A 20,921-nucleotide genomic window follows, 5' to 3' on the forward strand; every position below is an offset into this window, starting at 1 on the left:
ATTCGGAACATTTATTGGGTTGTTTCTATAACAACGCAGCCAGTTGGGTTAAAATTTAAATTTCAACGGTTGACCGCCGCTGCAGCTGATACGAAGATAAAGAAGATACACGGGTGAGTTAATATTACACTATACACAGTATTCATATTGTATACATGTTATTTTTTTCGTTATAAAGTGACTTTAAGCTCTTACATAGTATTATTGCCGCTTTTTTCTAAATGTTCAGCCAATTATTTCCATGTTTATATCTCCCCTGTTGACTGCTTTTTGTCCGCTATCTGCGACTAACGACACCAATATGTCAATAATAGCCAGCCAATTTATTGATACTCGGTTGTGATACTCTTCCTAACTTTCCATGTTCTTTCCAACACTTTTTGGGAAGTTATTCATATTTTCAGATAAGTGTTTAACCGACGCGCTCGGCTTCAAGACCCAGCGGAAGCCTGCCAGTGTCACACAGTCACTTTAGCAGCCAGCTACAGGAAGAAGGTAACGTTATGCTGTGTTATAAAGGCCCACATTGTAGCTCAAATGCTGCTCAAATGTTTACTTGGGCTATCCCAACTACATTGTGAATTTAAAATACTACAAATTGTTAAACTAGGGTGACCATAAGTCCTCTTTTTTCCGGGACATGTCCTTTTTGGACCTAAAAAAATGCGTCCGGCCGGGACGCCATTCATTGTATGCGTTTTTGCAGATTTTGGGTCATGTAACCGTAACAGAAACATTGTTCAAACTGCACCACGGCTTGTCAACAGTGGCACATGGCTCCAGAACAGCGTTACAAAAGAGCCCAAATGTAAATTCACAAACGATTTACAGAGAAAATTCCCATGTGAAAGCTAAACCATTTTATTATTTGTTTGTTATTGTTCTATTGTTGCGGGCCAAAAGTTGAATGGAAAGAATGTAATTAATATATTAAACTTTAATAACATAGTTGCATATTTGCATGGTTGCAAATACATTAGTCAAGTAGTGTTTTAATGCATTCCCCCTGGCTGCTCCCCGAAATATGGTCACCCTAATTAAACATTTTATCTAGATATTTTATCTAGAAATCTCTATAAAGATTAAAAGTTATAAAAGATAACTATGACTCAATAAGATAGTAAGGTATTACAATAGCCAGTTAAGTTACATAACAATTTTCAGATCGCCACATGCCCATTAAATAAAATGACGGTTGGTTGAGACTTTATTCCTTTATAATAACATTTACCTTTATAACCATATACCTTTATAATAACATGTATTACTTTTTAAATGACACATAGCAGTAAAATGACATTTTAAATGGAGGTAATTTACCACAATACATGGCCATTGCAGAAGCTAACACTTTAAAATTACAGCTCTACAATTTTACAGTTAATTTATAGTAGGTTAGTGAGAATAGGCTTTATTTTTGTTATTCACTTTATATTAACTAAACATTTTTTACACAGGATGCTATGGATTCATATGTAAGAGAAACACTTCAGAAGTGGAACCTTGGAACATTAATCGACAGATTTGCAGGTGAGAGATAATGTAGCAAGTCTGAAAAAGGAAACCCTGTCTCAGTTGCTTACCTTTAAAAAAAATGACAATTAAAAAATGTCATCACTAATATAATGAAACCTTTTTAATTTGACTTCATGAAAATCAGAACTTACTAGTAACAAAGGATAATTAATTATTCAAATGACACCTCTCTTTAAAGGAATAGTCCACAATTTTTTTTTTGAATTTGTCATAATTTTCTCACCATGTCCCTATACTAACTTCTTTCTTATTTGGAACACAATTCCCAAGAGGTTTTTTTTTTATATTATTTTTTTTTTTTTCAAATCAATAAATCCAGAATAAATCAGAACATTTTCACACAGAAAGGAAAGCCTTGAGTCACAAATGCATTTTGGAACAAACATGCTTGCTCATACACACAAACACACAGGTGTGACTGCAAGAGTGCATTTGTATAGAACAGCCACAAATGCATATAAAGGGGTGAGACTTAACACCCACACAAACACAAATGCAGGTGCACACACATGCATGTACAACTTTCATTTCTGCTTATTGGTGTTGGTTTTATATACACATTTTTTATATATTTTTTTATTATTATATATTATATATATTTTTTTCTACATTTGGTTCATTAAAATAAATATATTTGTGCAAAATTTGTGGTGTTATTGCAAAAACATAAAATTTTACAACACCTCAAATAATAATTCTGTTGGGAATTATTTGACACACACACACACACACTGTAATTTCCCCAGGTTTTTTCTAACCAGCAGACAACAAAATTCGGCCTCTAACACCTAGATCAATTTTCAGACACAACCTACATTTAATTAAGATCACCATTACAGTATTTTTTTCATAAAAATGTAACATTTCATAATATGCAATCTGTTAATAGTTGAGTAACTTTGCTGTAAATGGGTTAACAAAAAATATAACATATCACCTAAAACACAGCATAAATGTATTGATAAGTGAATAATAAAAATGATATATCATATTAAAAGTATATTATTTTTTTATACAATTGCTTTATAAATATGTGGACTTTAATGGAACCCAAACACCAATAGGGTAAAGTGTATATGAGAATATGAGGTTAATCAATGGGACCTGAAACCATTTCATTATTTGGTGGACTATCCCTTTAAGTCCATCACCAGACCGAAAAAAAAAAAAGTTAGCTCTGACCCTGGTCACACAATTTCCATGCCTTAGAGATTCAGAGGGCAGTGGATATGTGAGTATGCTGATCCCAAGTTTATCAGAACTACACTCACCTTTACACAGAATTATACTATTTTAAAAACTCAAGACATTTTTAAGATATTTTTGGGAAAAACTATCCATTTCACATTTGTGTTGATGTTTTAGGAGGTATGGTATACACCAGGGCGATACCGCCATCCGGCCTCAGGGTTTTTGGAGGAACGACTCCGTAATATCAGGAAACGCCTTAACAGGCACAGTGCAACATCTAGACAGAGGTCAAAAACCACAGATGAGCGCCGAGCTACTGTGACTGAGAGGATTACTTTATTGCCAGGTAAAAGAAAAATGTAACCAAAGGTGCTGAAACCTTATTGACGTTCTTCTTTCTACTTTCTTACTTATTCCTTTTTTATTCCTTAAATCCAAATTGTGCTATGATCAAAGCAGTTTAATGTGAAACTATCTAAATAATTCTCCTAATTTGGAAATTTTAGTAGTAACTGTTACATCGGCCTGTTAACATTCTTCAAACATTGCTTTAGGTTGTTGAGATATTAAAGGAGAACTCTTTTTGTAAATTTGGAGTGCTGTCAGTACAGAGAACAACGACAAAATTCAGTGTTGCCTACACCGTGTTATCATCTTTTTAAAATTTGCACCCTGCTGACTTCAATAGGGCAAGTTTTAAACCTGCTTTTAGCCTCTTAGCCAAAGCCAAAGTAGTCGATTGGCAAGTTCACGCGCGTCATCCTAGGTAACTAAACCTATGCGCGTGAACTCGACAATCGACTACTATTGACTTCAACCGAAAACAGGATGTAAATACAGGTATTTGCGCTGGCTTAAATAACATCATTTTTATCCATATCTTTCACATCTGCAGTCAGATTCACCGTGTTCACTCTGAAGGAATCACTCACATGACCTGTGCACTTGTAATGACACATCAAGGATGTTAAGAGGCTAAAAGCAGGTTTAAATATTGCCCCACTGAAGTCAACAGGGTGAAAATTTTAAAAAGAGGATAACACGGTGTAGGCAACACCGATTTTTGTCGTTGTTCTCTGTATTGACAGCACTCCAAATTGACAAAAAAAATTGAGCTCAATGTTAAAATTGACCGGAGTTCTCCTTTAATCACTCTGATGCTGTTTGATTCATGCAGATTCACAAGTCAGTGAGGTACACAATAACAAAATGACAGAGTGGCTGAAAAAGAATAAACAACCAGTGAGTCAAGTTGAGGAATTTATGAGAGGAACAGCTATCTACAGGGCACAGTGGATAAGAGAGAACGGGTCTAAATCTTTAATAGAGATCACGCAAGAGTTTCCAAGACTTCTGGACACCCCCGGAATGGTAAAGAAATGTTAAATCTATAATAAGAAAATGAAATTCGCATTAGTTTTAATAAACAATTAATACTAACCTAAACAATTCATTTATTTGCTTGGACATTGTAAAAAAAATCACTGTGTCCTGCCCTAAAAAAAAATGAATCCCACTTGATTTGATTCACTTAGCTTAATTTTTTGATATTGAAAAACAAATGTCCATACTTTCATTGTTACTGCACCATATGAGATGTTGGTGTGATTTTAACTTATCTTTTTCTTTATTAATTTTTAGATTGCTCAGGACTTTGGTATTTTATACCCACATGCCAAAGATAAACTTTTTGAAATTTGGGGACATGCATCTCAACGAATCCTTTCATATTGCAAGACCGAGAAGAGAGCCTTGGATCTTCTTCCTGTTCAGACTAACATTTCTTCTGGTGAGAAAATGCACAACATTGTACTTTCATATCAATTTATAATATTTTGTCTATAATATAATGCACTTGTTTAAAGATTAATCCATTGTTCTTTCTGTTTTATGTAAAGACACTCTTGGAGATGTTGCTTTAAAAACCCTGCCAGCTATTCTTCCTCCATTGCCATACAAAATGGGCTGCAAGATGGTTTGGCCCTCTTACCAGGAGGCAAAACAAGCATTTGTTGATTTACAGCCTGTAGGTACATCATTCATGACAACACATTTTGGGTAATATTTGATCCATGTGTGCATATTTACAATTAAAAAATTATGTTTAAAGGTGGGAACAAACATCATTCAGTATTTGGAGGAGGAGGAGCAACGGAGGCAATTCCCTCATGTCCTACAGCTTGGGGATAAATTCAACTGCTCACAAGCCTTCGTCGTTGTGGGAGGAATGGCACTTGAGCAAGACAGCCTTTTACAAGCTGTGGATACATGCTTTAAATTATTTTATGTTTTAGACATTGAGTATCCAAAGCCTGCTGCAGCTGTTTGGCAGTTTCTACAACACACAATATATTCTGTGCCAGGGGGAGTTCCATCAACTCACTGTCGCCTACTTAGGCAGTTTATAATTGGATAAGCTGGACAGGCTTTGCTTTGGTTTGTTTTTTTTGTTTATTTGTGTTTTTGTATTCCATGCTTCTTAGAACTTAAAACAAAATTGTAAATAAATTCATTTGAGCATTAATATTCTGTGCCTGGAGGTGTTCCATCAACACACTGTTGCCTTATGAGGCAGTTCATAATTACATTACTTTTATTTATTTATTTATTTATTTATTGAAAGAATTTCTTACCTTAAGGTAGTAAACTAAAGCAATTGCAACAATAACTTAATGAAAATGTTTACAATTTCTATTGTTTACAACTGTTTGTTTGTTTTTTTGTGTTCCATGCTTCTTAGAACTTAAAACATAATTGTAAATTAATTAATTTTACATTAATATTCTGTGCCTGAGGTGTTCCCTCAACACACTGTCGCCTTATGAGACTTTTATTGAAACAATTTCATTAGGAGATACATTAAAACAATTGCAACAATAACTTTTGAATGTAATGTCTAATTGAATGTAAATAAAGCATTGTTAATATTACTTAAGTTGTGAGTTATTTATTTACATGGCAATAATAGTAATAATAATATTATTACTAGGTTGGTTAAAGCATCATTTTGGCCAAATAACCCAACAGATTAGTTCTTTGTAACCCAATTTATTGGGTAAAACTAGTTACCTAATTTATTGGGTTAAAATAACCCAACAATAGGTCGGTGCTATATCAACCCACCATTGGGTTAGCTGTTGGGTCGTTTTTAACCCAACTTTTTAAGTGAGTACCACAAAATGCTGAGCTCTGCATTGGTATCAACGTTGTTGTTTTTAAAAGTTTAAATTAACAAATATAAATTGGACTTTTGACCTTTACACACAATGTATTTGAACAAATCAGGTCACATGAACCCTGAGCCACTAGAAAAGTTAAAAAACATAAAACAACTTTAAAATAACCATTTTATTCTTAGTGTGAGGAATATTTTAATAGTCTGAAGAAACATTTCCACTAACAAGCTTGTTTTTTTTTGTACAATGGAATGGTTCCATGGCTGTTAAAGGTTTTTCGTGGAATTGTGGTTATCAAAAAGAAATTTTTGCACCAGACAAATGTTTAACTAATGTAGAACAATCTAAATAATTGATTACCGTCATTTCCTTAAATGGTTTTGGTGGTATATCATATATTCTTCCAGGCATACATTAGCCAAATTACATTTTCATTTGTCATTTTGCAGACACTTTTATCCAAGCGACTTACAATTGGGGGATACATAAAGCGATTCTTCTTAAAGAGGCAAGAAGACACAGGAAGTGCTTGTAATACCAAGTTTTAGGCATTGTTCATATAAGTACAAGCTAGAACGAGGAATAAATAGATAAAGAAGGAATAAATGAAGAGAAAGACAATTTTTTATTTTATTTACGATGATGTCGAATAGCTTTGAAAGAGATGAGTTTTCAGCTGTGGCTTGAAAATTGTCAGCGAATCAGCATTCTGGATAGGAGTGGGAAAATCATTCCACCAACCAGGAACTCTGAATGAGAATTGTTCTGGAAAGTGATTTTGAGCCTCTCTATGATAGTACCATGAAGCGTCGCTCACTAGCAAATCTCAAACTTCTGTAGGGAATTTAGATTTGATTGTAATTGATTGTGCTTGATGGAAGTCCACTCAGAAGAGCATTGCAGTAGTCCAGCCCAGAAATGACAAGGACCTGGACAAGAAGTTGTGCAGCATGCTCTGTTAGTAAGGGCCTGATCTTTCTGATGTTGTGCATTGCAAACCTGCAAGATCAAGCAGATCAAAGGTTACACCTAGACTTCTGACCGAAGTTGATGGTGTAATTGTAGAAGAATCTAGCTGGATGGTGAAATCACGCTGTAGAATTGGAGTGGCAGGGAAGACAAGAAGCTCAGTCTTTGCCAGGTTGAGCTGTAGGTGATAGTCTTTCATTCATGCCGATATGTCCGCCAGGCAGCCTGAGATCTGTGCAGCTACTGTTGGATCATCTGATTGAAATGAGAGATAGAGTGGTGTGTCATCAGAATAGCAATGTTAGGAGAATCCATGTGCCTGTATGATGGGACCCAGTGAAGTAGTGTATATGGAGAAGAGGAGGGGTCCAAGAACTGATCCCTGAGGAACCCCAGTGACCAGCTGATGTGCTTCGGAAACCTCCCCGCCCTAGGACACCATGAAAGACCTACCAGTTAGATAGGATACAAACAGCATAGTGGAAACCCTGTGATGCCCAGTGATGAGAGGGTGGACAGGAGGATCTGATAATTGACAATGTCAAAAGCAGCAGATACATCCAGCAGAATAAGAACTGATGATTTTGCAGGCATTTTCTCATGCTGTGTTTGCATGTGGACGAACGGTCAAACCGTGTAGAAAAAGCTGACCGCGTTCGTGTTAACAGGGCCTAAGTTTGTGTGTTTCTAGTTTCTGTTTCTTCTTCGTGTTTTGATCACTGGACTGTTTCCTTATTTATGATTGTTTGCTGCCTGCCCTGGCTGTTGTCTGACTTGTGGATTACACTTTTGCCTTTGCCCTGGATGTGTTTGTTTGGTGGTGTATGACCCTGCCTGTCCTGACCACGAATAAAGCCTGCATGTGGATCCCCACTTTGTTGTTACATCTCCTTTCATTACAGAATCACCAGAGATTTGTGGATCCAGCATTTTTTTGAGCATTCAAGGCCAAGCAATGGACCCAGTTGAACAGCTACTAAGACTTCGGCATGGAGACTCTTCAAATGATTCATCAGTTTAAGGTGTTGTCCTATTGAGTGTCATCTGACAAATTTGCTTTGCATTTTTAGAATTGTACTTAACGAGTCAGTGAAATCATGGTTGCCTCAAGGGAAAGTCAATTGTACACATTGAGAGACTTTATGAACTATGCATGTTTCTGACTGGTTCCTTATTCATTGTGGGAGAAGCAGAGGATTTTAAAATCCCTGCACCGGAACCTCTTCTTAAGATGGCCACCAGCCCAGAGACTACCCACAAAATGGCCACCATTCCAGAGTCACGTCACATCTCGGCTGATCTTTTCGGCTCATTTTTTTTTTAATTAATTAATTTTATCTTTTCTCATTAGATTTTAGTGTGGTTATCGTTGCTTGGACACATTATTTTGCTTACTGTGTTTACCATGGTAAACACATGCTCAAATCACATTTGTTCTCCTGTGCATCATGTGGCTTTGCAGTTTTGGTTAATAAGTAGTAAGGCGTTGCCAGTTTAATTCAATTATGTGGAATCAGGGGAGTAAATATTTGCTCAGTACACCATGCAGCCCTTCTAATGTGAAGGCCAATGAGTGTAAAGACACAGACAAGGCACTTGAGTACCCCCCCCCCTTTACATTTTGTATAACTTGTTATCAGCTACTTGTTCTACTCAGTTGTACTCAACATGTGCTTTCAAATCTCTACTAGTACTACTTACACTTGTAAATCACGCACTGTACTTTGGAGGCAGCGCAATCCTAATAATCTGCGTACTGTCTCTATGTTCTCTAGTACTGTACTGTCTATTCCAATTGGTCTCTGGAACGGCCAGTCTGCTGTAAACAAAGCAGACTTTCTTTCTTTTATTGATACTCATTCAAGTCTCAACCTCATGGCCCTAACTGAGACTTGGATCAAATGTGGAGGACACTATTTTCCTATTTAGTCAAAACTCTGGAATAACCTACCTAACACGGTTTAGGAGGCAGACACTCTCTTTCAGTTTAACTCTAGATTAAAGTCCCATCTCTTTAACCTGGCTTACACATAATACACTAAAAGATTTCTAATATTCAAATCCGTTAAAGGATTTTTAGGCTGCATTAATTAGGAAAACTGGAACTGGGAACACTTCCTATAACACACAATGTACTTGCTACACCATTAGAAGAATGGCATCTACGCTAATATTAGTCTGTTTCTCTCTTATTCTGAGGTCACCGTAGCCACCAGATCCAGTCTGTATCTAGATCAGAGGGTCACTGCAGTCACCTGGATCCAGTACGTATCCAGACCAGATGCTGGATCAGCACCTAGATATGACCTCGACCCTTCTAAATGTCAGAGGAGATCAGGGCCTGTATTCACAAAACATTTTATCTTACCACTAAGAGTTCTCCTAAATAGCAGTTAAAGTTTTTAGCTAAGAGGGTTTTTTTCAAATGCTGAGACAGACTTTTACTAAGGAATAGACAGAAGTTTAAGAGTAAGAGCGGGTTGACTTTGTTGCTATGGATGATGTCAGCATACTTGTGCACACAGTAATTGGCTGATAGTCTCTGTCAGAGATTTATTCATAGAAATATTGTAGAGCGCAATATTATGTTGCCATATTCAAATAAAGGTTTTAAAATAAAAATTTTAATTGCCACATTCAAATAAAGATTTTATAATGCAGGCTAAGTGTCACTAATTAAACAAGTAGGCTATATATTCAGCTAAATGTCACCCTCTTATACAGTCATGGCCAGAAATATTGGCACCCTTGGTAAATATGATCAAAGAAGGCTGTGAAAATCCATCTGCATTGTTAATCCTTTTGATGTTTTTATTTAAACAATTCACAAAAACGTATCCTTTCATTGGATAATAAGAATTTAAAACGGGGGGAAATATCATTATGAAACAAAGGTTTTTCTCAAATACTCGGACACAATTATTGGCACCCCTAGAAATTCTTATGAGTAAAATATCTCTGAAGTATATTCCCAGTCATTTTCACAATTGTGAAGCACTCCAGAGTGATTATAAACATGAAATTATCCAGCCATGGCTTCCTGTTTCATAGAAATATAAAGAGGAGGGAAAACAAAGCCCAAATTCCCTTAATTATCCATAAAAATGAGAAAAACCAAAGAATATATTTCTGATGTGCAGCAAAAGATAATTGATCTTCACAAATGAGTGAAGTGGCTTTAGGATAAGTGACAGAGCAGTGAAAATTCCCATTTCCACCATCAGGGCAATAAATAAGAATTTCCCATCAACATAAAATGTTACGAATCTGCCTGGAAGAGGACGTGTGTCTATATCATCCTAATGCACATTGAGGAGGAGAGTTTATGCTGCATATATGCCATATATATACTGCATATAGGCAAAACTGAGGTGCATATATGTGCATATACAGGAAATATAGGTCTCCTGTATTGCTTCTTCATATCCACATATAAGCCCTATGCATACAAGATATGTCTTCTATATAGCTAATGGCAGGATCTGTTCATTTGTAGCTCATATCTCATTTTTGACTGTCATACATGATGCCTAGCTCATATTTTCATATTTTCTATTATCAAGGCAAAAACTAAGAATTAACGAAAAAAAATATGCAAGAACTTATGTATGTGTGAACACGTGAAATTGGTATGTTATGGAATTTAACTATGGCAATATATTAACATGATATACAGAGCTGGACAGTAACGGAGTACATTTACTTGAGTACAGTACTTAAGTACAATTTTGAACGATCTGTACTTTACTCGAGTATCATTTTTGGGGAGTACACATGACTTTACTCAAGTACATTTGAGAGGCAAATATTGTACTCTTTACTCCGCTACATTTCTATCCTTAAATGTAAGTACCCGTTACTTCTTCGGCCCCATCCACACGGAGACGGAGCTTACCCCCAATCTTTTTTTCCCTCGTCTCATGAAATATCCGCGTCCACACGAAACCGATGTAGTATACATGCCAGACCAGTATGTGGCGCTGTAATTCTGCCACAGAGATACACTTAAAACGGAGAAGAAGACATGGGGTGCTTCCAGGCGGGAAGGAAGTCGACCGGAAGTTGAAGTCGGCCGCGTGCCGCCATCTTGTAGCAGAACTTCACTTGCGTTAGCATCCCATTGACTCCCATTCATTTTGGCGTCACTTTGACAGCGAATAACTTTACATCTGAGGCGTTTAAAGACTCCATTTATCCATTATTCATTTCTAAAGATACACGACAATGTATAAAGGGCTCCATTACCTTCTATGTTACATTATGGCCCCGTAGAAACAGTTTTTGTAAAAATAGGCTAACGATTGCGTCATAACCACTCGACTCTCTGTCGCATTACCGTACAGACAGGAGGAGAAGCTCGCAGGCAATTAACTTAATATGGCGTACTGGCGTTACATTTTAAAATACTATACAAAATAATTAATCAGAATACTTACTCCTGCTCACTCATGCCAAAGAACTCCCCGCTCAAGCTCGCTGTGTCTGTAAGATTAACGATGGCAGTTTGCACGCACAGCTACTAGAAGATTTACATCTGTCAGACAGGTTGCTGACGCCATCAAGCTTAGTTTGAGTCTGCGAGTCAGAAACGGAAGTGCTAAAAATCGCAAAAAATGGGCTTCACTTGTCTCAATTGAGTTCCAATGGGGTCGCTGTGTCCATTTCTTTTACTGTCTATGATCCCTCCTCGTCTCCTCGCTCCTCTGTCCTCCATCCTATGACCCGGAAACCAATCGAGCACAGCCATCTTGAAGGACATCTCAATTCTCTAATTGCACCACGAGGAGGGAGGAGGCTAAATGAGGAGCGATGACTCGATGAGCGAGGATACACAGGTGTATCCTATGCGGAAGTCTTTTAGCGACTTAACGTGACGCACATATAAATTCTCCTCCCCCTTCACATCTGTTGTAATAATTTTAATTTATATTTTACCTTTTCACTTCAAATAAACCATGCATGTCATATATTTCAAACAGGGCATCTTGCTTTATTAATATTTATTATGAATGTCTTAATTAACAAACTTTAACAACATAAGGGCAGATCCCTTTAATTACAGCTGATGTCACTTTGAAGTAAATCTGAAGGGAGTAAGGATAAATAATTTCACTTGATTCAAGTCGTCCATCCTCACGTCTTTTCCTTGAGTCCTTCCCTCGCATCCTGAAGAGGTGGAGCTAAGACATGAGGAAAGGAAGTGAGGAAAGGAAACGAGGATGCACAAATAAGAATTGAGAAGCACCCATGGATTTGCTGATAAACCTTGCACGTTGTACACAAACGAACATGGAACAATACATTTATTAATGTTAATGTTAGTTAATAAAAAATACAATCGTTCAGTGTTTGTTCATGTTTTTGTTGCTGTTAGAAAATGTACGGATTCGTCGTCCAGACGAAACGCAAAGGCTGCGTTTTCAAATATATCCACTCTGGGACCCGATTTCAATACATCGGTTTCACTCTTCCAAAACACCAGGGGTCTCATTTATAAAACTATGCGTAGGATCTTTACTAAAAGTTTACGTGCGCCCAAAAGCCAAAAATGGCGTACGCCAAAAAATATTCCGATTTATAAAACCGTGCGTACGCACACCTGTAAGCAATGTTCCCTTTATAAATCACAGATCACCCGCAGATGTGCGTACGTGAACCAGCCTCATATCCCGCCCTGTACACGCCCATTTTTAACCATAAATAGTCAATGCAAATCACCTCATGATTGCTGATCAGCATGTAAATGAGAGTGGAATCCCATATATACCTGGAAAACTGGCATGCGACCCGCCAATTAATTAATCCAAGAAAGTGAAAACGTGCATTTCTGTTAGCCTAATTTTAATAATGGCGACAGGTGAGAAAAGAGGAAAAAAACGTAATTTCTCAGATACTGAGATTGAAACACTTGTAGGGGAGGTGGAGGCTCGGAAAACTGTGTTATTTGGTGGCCACAGCAGTGGGGTCACTAATAAAAAGAAGCAGTGCGAGTGGCAAAGTATTGCTTCTGCCGTCAATTATGTCAGTGGGACAGAACGGACAGTTGCAGAATTAAAGAAAAAATGGTCCGACCTGAAGGTATACAAATTTTTTTTTTACCAACATATTACATTTGTGTTTTATTAGGCTATATACCTATATAAATAGCAATATTGATTTTCAAAAAGTTTTATTTACATGTGCTTACAGTATGCAAAATATGTGAAATAAAGATTCTCATTCATTCAAGGTGGAGGCAAAGAGAAAACTGTCCTCCCACCGCCAGAGCGTGGCTGCAACTGGTGGGGGCCCATGTACAGCTGATCTCACATCAGTGGACAGCAAAATCGCGGCTATAATTGGGGAGGTCAGCGTGTGTGGTATTGTGTCGGAAAAGGAGGGAGACACTGACGTGACTGAAACCACAGAGGAGCAAGGTTAAACCGATTTTTAATCATTAACGCTGTACATTTGAGTGTGTGGGGTGATAAATGGATAAATGTTGCCAATTGTTTGTCCTCCAGTCCTTCCGGAGTCTGAAGCTGTAAATGAACAGGAGGTTCAGGGTGAGGGGTTCTCAGATGCAGATGCACAGCGTCCGGCTCAAAGCAGTGCCCCTTCTGCGTCTGGCACGTCCAAAAGTGGTCGGGTACTCACTGACGCAGTCCTGCAGTTACAGCGAGAGACAATAAACGCTGTCAACAGGGTTGCAGATGAGCTACGGCAGATGAGAGAAGTGATGCAAGAAATTGCACAATCATTAAAAGATGCAGTTAAAACATGAACCTTGAGTTTTGTCTTTCTTTACAAACGCCGCATGACATCCTCGCGGATTCTTGCACCTCGTTGATATCCCTCTTGTCGGCCAGGGGGCTGTGGCTCGGGGTCGTAATGCTGGGGTAGAGGGAGATCAGGAGGGAGAGGAATACCGTTTCTCAGTGCTATATTGTGCAAAACACCACACGCCCTGACAATCTTGCACACTTTTGCTGGATGGTATAAAAGTCTGCCACCCGAGGCATCCAGAGCACGCCATCTGCATTTCAGGATGCCGATGGCACGCTCCACAACTGCGCGGGCACGAGAGTGGACCTCGTTATAATGAGTTTCCTCTGCGCTCTGCGGGTTTAAAAATGGGGTGAGGAGCCAGCGTCTCAGGGGGTAGCCACTGTCGCCTGCAGGTTATAATTATATTAAAAACAAAATTGTTACAGTTTCTACTTTTTAATATTGTTAAACTCACCAAGAAGCCAGCCATCACGTACTGCGCCTGCATTTAGTCTGTTCCCTACACTGCTATGTGTCAAGATAAAGGAATCATGTGTTGAACCAGGCCAGCGTGCCACAATGTTTGTGAGGGTCATGTTGGAGTCACATATGATTTGCACATTGAATGCACATGCTTTCTATTAACATAAGCAAATTCATTTTCAGATGGTGCCCTTATAGCAACATGAGTGCAGTCAATTGCGCCGATTACATTTGGGAAACCAGACATTGCTGCAAATTGCGTTTTAATTTCGGCCTGTTCTCGCACAGTGTAGGGGAACCTGATGTATCGACTAACCATATTAAGTATACCATTTAAAACGACAGATATTATGGCACTCAGGGACGGCTGTGATATACCAGACCTATAGGGTGAGATGATAGATTCCAATAGAATTATTTCATATACAAAAAGGTCTTAGAGACAAATTTGAGGATTACTTATAGTTTTTTTATATTATTAATTTACCTGTCTGCCAATTCCCGCTGGAAACAGCCGGTTGCCAAGAACCCCAGAGTGGTGAGGACTTGTATTTGGACTGGGATGGCATGGTTCCGGCGTGTTGCCCTCTCTAATACTGGACCCAATTCAGCACATAGATCCAAGAGCACAGCTCTAGGGAATCTAAATCGGCTTATTAGCCAGTCATCATCATGGGCCAGGAAATCATCATGGTCCCTGAAAACTCGTTCTCTCCTTATTCTGCCATTAGCGTAATCCTCCAACAGTGCCAGGAGTGCCATCATGAAGCATTACATACCCGGGTCACCGGAGAATTTATATGTTTCTAGCAAATAGACTGATCGTTAACACCTTGACAAAATCACTTAATTAATTTGTGGGCGAAAATGTTATAGTGAACACATGCTTCTTGACGGTTTTGTAATGAACACCGTAATAGTTAGGACCGATGATGAGTAGCGATTGTGCTTCATGACTGTATTTGCAGACTTTGACATTTTATGATATAGGCTATGTACATTAAGGAAAATATTTCCTTTTTACACTGTGTTCTGCAGTTCTCTAATAAAAGGGTATTTCATGCTATTCTGTAGGCTATCACATGTATCGCGCCATGTCCTCCTGTGCTCCCGTTGTGGACAATGTGACTGTAAGGCAGCGCTGATTATTATTTTATTTTACTTTTAATACATTTTGAATTACGTTTGGATTTTACTAGATGTATATAGCCTAAAACAATCGGCACAAATAACACTGTTGGATTTAATCTTCATGATAATGTGGATATAACGTATGAAATGGAGTGAAAATTAAATGTCATTCATTCTTATAATCGTTCTTCTCACATTTATTTTCTACAATCTAACTTCAGTTCACGACCTCACCATCGGTGTCGCCAATTCCCTTTGTCTCCAGAATGTGCGTACGCACGGCTCAAAGTTTGCTTAAAGGTGCGCACATTCTCCCGTCAAGTTTGTTTTTTATAGATCACAACCTTTGCGTGGGAACTGGCGTACGTACGTTTCCAGCCCCGTTTTGTGCGTACGCACGCTTTATAAATGAGGCCCCAGATCCGTGTGGGCGAAAATGCCTATCCGCTAAAAAATTTGTGCGCCGAAAAAAAAAGGAAAAAATAAAAATTTCAGACACCCTTATCAAACAACATTGGATAGTGCAGGAAGGAAGAGGAAGAGGAGGAGGAGGAGGAGGAGGAGGAGGAGGAGGAGGAGGCGCGTCATGACAGACCTTCAAAGAATAATAAAGATAATTTTTTTTTCTGTTCAGTTTTTTGTCTTATTGTTCTTTTACTATTTGATTGATCTTGAGTAAATAAATAATGTACATTTATACATTTTAGACTTTTATTTATGTTGCCTAGCAGCTATGGATTTTAATTTTAATATTATAGGTGAACATATAGGTGCATATATACGTGCATATATGTACCTATATAGGTATATGTATGCACATATATATGTGTAAATATATGTGTACATATATATGTGTGCATATATGTACATATATGTACATATAATATAGGAAAACGGCCAATTTTATATATGTCACATATATTAAAAACCTATATCAAAACCTATATATTGAAACATTTTCCATGTGGGATTGTCAAACAGAACCTACATCAGCACATGTGGTTTGGGATTGTTTCAAGAAAAATTTTCCTGCTCATCCAAAAACAAACTAAAGCATATTCAGTTATCAGACACGACTGGAACATCAAATGGGACGGTCATCTATGGTGAGATGAAACACAAACATTAGCTTTTTAGCAGCAAACTCAAGATGGGTTTAGTGAACACAGAGATAAAAAGTACCCCATGTGTACAATGAAATATACTGCTGTATTTTTATTGTCGTGGGCCTATATTTCTGCTGGAGGTCCTGGACATCTTATTTAGATACACAGCATCATGGAATATATCAAATACCAACAGATAAAAATCAGTAAGTGACTGACTCTGTTAGAAATCGTATAATGGGTCATGTTTGGATCTTCCAACCATACAGTAATCCAAACACAAACCTCAAAAACAACACAGAAATGGGTTACTGAACACAAAACCAAGCTTCTGCTATGGCCATTCCAGTCCTCTGACCTGATCCCTACAGATAATGAGGAGTGAACTGAAGAGAAGAAGCATCAACATCTAAAGGGTATGGAGTGATTCTGGATAATAATAATAATAATTAATAACTCCTTACATTTATATAGCGCTTTTCTAGGCACTCAAAGTGCTTTACATTGTCCGGAGGTATCTTCTCGTCCACCACGATGAATGATGAAGGATGAAGGATGAAGGAATTGTCTCTGATCTCTTGTCAGGTGTTTTCTAACCATCAGACATCATAGGAGAAAATATAGACCTGTTAAACTGGCAAATGGAGGTTTAAAAAAGTATTGAAAAAACAGGTGCCGTTAATTGTGGCCAAAAGTGTATTAGAGAAAAACATTTATTTCATAATGATAATTCTCCCGATTTTAAATTCTTATTATCCAATTAAAGGATACATTTTTGTGTTTTTTAAAAAAAATAAAAGATCAAAAGGATTAACAATGCAGATACATTTTCACAGCCTTCTTTGATCATATTTACAAAGGGTGCCGATATTTTTGGCCATGACTGTATGTATGCTTCTCATAAACAATTTGTTAATATGCATTAGGGCTGCCCCCGACTAAAGATTTTTCTGGTCGACTAGAAGTCGTTCATTTTAAGCATTAGTCAACTATTAGTCACCCTTTTAATAATAAACCATATAAATCATAATAATGAGCCTTTAATCACCTTTATTTTTTATATAGCGCTTTAAACAAAATACATTGCGTCAAAGCAACTGAACAACATTCATTAGGAAAACAGTGTGTCAATAATGCAAAATGATAGTTAAAGGCAGTTCATCATTGAATTCAGTTATGTCATCTCTGTTTGTCTCTGGGGATCATGCTGTGCTAGTGGTCCTAGACTTGAGTGCTGCTTTTGACACTGTGGACCATGCCATCCTGCTTGCTCGTTTGGAACACTGTGTATGCATAAAAGGAAGTGCTCTTGAATGGTTTAACTCTTATCTTTCAAATGGAAGATTCAGAGTTAACATTGGTGAACACTCTTCTGAGGTAGCTTCTTTGTCGTGTGGTGTTCCCCAGGGCTCCATTCTAGTTCCTATTCTTTTTTCACTCTATATGCTCCTTTTGGGTTCTGTTTTTTTAGAAAGCATGGTCTGTCATTCCATTGCTATGCAGACGATACTCAAATCTATGTGCCATTAAAACAGAGTTCAAATGGTTTGGAAGCACTTATGTCTTGCCTGTCTGATGTGAAAGCCTGGTTGTCTTTAAATTTTTTTTATTTTAATTAAAGTAAAATTGTGTTTGATCCATCGGATTCTTTTAGTGCACCTAAAGTAACCATAGGCAATAAAACTTTATCTGTGAAGCCTTGGGTAAAAAATCTGGGTGTTATCTTTGATGATCTAAAATTTGACAAACAGATAAATTCAGTGATTAAATCCTGTTTCTTTCAGCTTTGGCTACCAGCGAAAGTTAAACCCATTCTATCTAGGAGAAATGTTAAAAAAGTAATTAATGCTTTTATTACATCTAGATTGGACTACTGCAATTACCTTTACCTGTACCTTTTACCACTCACCCTGGACTCCATTTCCTAAAATCCTTTGGCCGGATTCATCAATTTTAATCAACTGTCTCTCGTCACCTCATAAGTCTCTAACCATGAGACACACACACACAAAGCTGGTGATTGAATGATGTATAACTTCTCTGTGATCTCTACGTTTCTAATTTCTATGTTTCCTTGCCTTTGTATTTTGATCCCTGAACTGTTTCCTTGTGTGGCCGGGCCTGGGGTGACCCAGCTGGATTTCACTAAATACATTTAAATTGAATTCAAACTTTGCCCAGGTTCTCTGCCCAGTGGCAAGCAAAACGTCGAGACACATGTATCAAACACCAATCTTTTATTAAAGTAGCATAAAATCAATAAAATGGAAATATCAACTCTCCAAAAAGCTTACAATCAGTTATTCAAAATGTCATTGAGCTGAATTACAGGGGAGACTCTCCAAAAGGGGCTCTTAGTCTACATAACACTCTCACATACCAAAATAAAGACATGCACGCCAAAGGCAACAGCACACAATGAAGAAATACCACCATCATCTATAGAGGAAGTAATCAACCCTGGTCAATAAAGACCAACAGCTCCTAAAGAAAAACTCACACACAGACATAGAGAGAAATTAACACAAGTTGTTCCAGATTACAGCCTACACAAGTCTTAAACAATAAATTTTAACTCAAAATGTCAAATGACAAAAGTAGAAACTGAAATGATTAAATCAAATCATGATTTCACAATATTAACAAAATCTAAAATATTCCACTCAAACAAATATAGCTTATACAGAAACTAATTTGAAAAAGATGAATGAAAAACATGCAAAACTACAGCACAAATGAAAGACTCAAAACTTTCAGAAACAAAACCTGTACACAACTTAGACAAAATCTGTTGGCATGGGTCCAACAACACGGCCGTGACCCAACACACACACACAGTCAGTGAAATTTGACCCGGAAAAAGACAGCAGTGATGCCACTTCGAGGATATTATCCAGATGATTAAATACAGAGCCTATTTTTGCAACAGCCAACGGTGTACACAAAACATTAACAAATTGTGTTTCACAATATATAGTATGACGCGTGTCCTGAGGCCTCATCAGCGTCGCCCTAGAAACGCACGAGGAGCACCTGGAAACCTCATCACCGGCCGATCGGTCACAGCTGCCGACAATGAAGCGGTGGCTACATAAGCCCCCGCCACTGATGCACAAGTGAGTGATCACTCCAGAAGACTGGATGCTAACGCTGTTCTCCGTGTTCCCTTGCAGCTCGTGACCGATCAGCACCCCCCTACGCACGGACACGCCGCACCTGGGACACCACCACGATCAGCGCACCAGCACTTCCCACTCCTGAACACTGAACTCTCTCAAATAAATCCACCCTCCGGGGCCTTACCTTGCACTCCTTGCTGTCTTGTGAATCTTCACCCCGTGACAATATATATATATATATATATATATATATATATATATATATTGTTGGAAAGGCCGAGTCATGTGCGCATGCGCTATTTACTGTCAGTCATCGTCAGCAGAGAGCGGGACTGTATGAGCGGGACTGTACAAGCAAGACTGTGTGTGCAAAGTGCGTCAATAAATATATACCATAAACACACACATCTAAATACTTTAAGCAACCTGTGTACTGCTGTTCTGTGCATAGCCAAAACTGTCAACAATAAACCTCCTTTGCATCGAACTGATCGAATCCATTGTGTTCTGATCGACACCCCATTGAGGAAAGCTAGAAAATAATAAATCCTCACCTATTACAGTCCAATACTTCTATCGAATAAATGGTCCTTCGAGCCGGATCTGGCATTCCTTATGGACAAAGAATTGATCAGTATCACTATGCAACCTGAAGAAGCATCTTCACAGATTGTCAGACCAAAACGTCAAGTTCATCTTCCTGCTTACCTAAGAGATTATGATCTTACGACAGTACATCATAGAGCAGGCAGCCAGCCGGTATTGCCTCACACAATACAGCATACACAGTGGCTTGGAGATGCTGCAGTGAACATCTCTTCACCTTCTACCAGAGGAACGAGTCCTATAAGTCAAGGTCCATGGGACACAGTGGATGAATGGTCGCCCATAGTCGGGGAAAGGGATCCTTTTATCCAAGGAATGGATAATATAGAACTGCAACAACCTAGCGCCAGCTACGCTCCAGTGCAGCCAGTTAATAGTCCTCAGACTTCTCCATATCATCGGCCATGGGAAAAACATCAGTCCACGCCGTTGCCAAGTACATCTTTCCCTGGACAGGATAGACTCCTCCCACATCCTGGAACGGCATCCTACAATCCACACTCCATGGTGTCTACATCTTTGCCCCCACCTACCTATGGTAAGCATCGCCAGACAGACTACACAACAGCGTCACCTTTAAAGCCACACCAGCCCCTTCCTGCCACAACAGGTGACTCTAAAATGTTAGACATTCTGGGAACAATGATGGGTGAGCTTCAGATAATGAAAGATCAGATCTTAGCGGCGGCACCTACTAAATCACATATTCGGCCAACCATGTGTGGTGAACATGCTGGCCATGATTTCCCTTCCTGGCAACATGCTGAAAACCCAAGTCACCCTCTTTATCAGAGAACAGCTCTTCCTATGCCGGGCCTCCAAACAGATACTCCTGTCCCTCACTGGCATTCCAGGAC

General features: G+C 38.3%; 1 protein-coding gene across 1 annotated transcript in view; it reads right to left on the reverse strand.

The window, feature by feature from the left end:
• Positions 1–20,921, reverse strand: part of LOC132097344 (uncharacterized) — a 404,710-nt gene that overhangs the window by 169,254 nt on the left and 214,535 nt on the right. The gene's annotated exons all lie outside the window — the stretch shown is intronic.

Source organism: Carassius carassius, chromosome 21 (assembly GCF_963082965.1).
Source record: "Carassius carassius chromosome 21, fCarCar2.1, whole genome shotgun sequence".
NCBI classification, from domain to species: Eukaryota; Metazoa; Chordata; class Actinopteri; order Cypriniformes; family Cyprinidae; genus Carassius; species Carassius carassius.